Source organism: Vollenhovia emeryi, unplaced genomic scaffold (genome assembly GCF_000949405.1).
Source record: "Vollenhovia emeryi isolate VEMERY1.0 unplaced genomic scaffold, V.emery_V1.0 DF940329.1, whole genome shotgun sequence".
In the NCBI taxonomy this organism is placed as follows: Eukaryota; Metazoa; Arthropoda; class Insecta; order Hymenoptera; family Formicidae; genus Vollenhovia; species Vollenhovia emeryi.
This window is the reverse complement of record NW_011966037.1, coordinates 13,420-14,475: the sequence shown is the minus strand read 5'-3', so window position 1 is coordinate 14,475 and position 1,056 is coordinate 13,420.

Sequence of the window (1,056 nt, the reverse complement as noted above, 5' to 3'; positions counted from 1 at the left end):
TACTACTACTACTATATATATGTAAAGGTTTATACTTTTCAATTTACGTATAAGACAGTGATATAAAATATAGTGCGAGAATATACGAGTATACTACGTTTTCGAATATGTTTCATATTATTATGAAATCTAAATGTTATTCTCCTAACCTTCGAAAATTCTGTTTAGTTTCTGTTTGTATAAGATAATATTTATTTTATTTTTCATTATTAAGATTTAATGTCAAAGACTGATGTGTTAATTTACGATATAATTTAGGAAAACTGTGTTAATAAATAAAAAAAGAACTTTTCTATTTAGTTCAAATATGTACGTTTAGTTTCTATATGTATAAGATAAGATTTATTTTATTTTTCATTATTAACATTGAAAGTCAATGACTGATGTGTTAATTTACGATATAATTTATGAAAACTGTGTTAATAAATGAAAAAGAACAATTTATTTTAAATATGTATGTTTAGTTTTTGTATGTGTTACCAAAATATATTAAATATATTCTATTATAAAGTATGTGTTCATAACTTTTTATAATGAGGTATGCATTATTATCAAATAATGTGTTTACTGTTACCACCGTTTCAAAACATACAATACCTATATAATTGATGCCATAGTTTTCTGTTGCATCTGTTAGGCATATATACATATCTTTTAATAACATATCTCTTTACAGACATTATTCATACAGTAAAATAGAATTTACCAAACGATTAAAAACTATCGAACCAAACGATTACATATGAACGTGCAAACAATTTGTTCAGTAGATACATTTTGAAATTGTTAATTGCATATTGTTTATTTGCATTACAAATATTATTGGTTTCTTTCTGTATTAAAAATTTGATATTACAGAGAAAAAAAAAGTTCTATAAATTATTATTAGTAATTACATACACATTCATGACAAAGGCATAGGTTTTGAGTTTTATACATAAAAAACATTTATTTGCCATGTAAATATACAGGGTGTACCTAAACTGGCGATAAATATTTTAATGACAAGTACTTTGTAACATTTTGAGACGAAAATTATAATACGAAAAGTCGAGG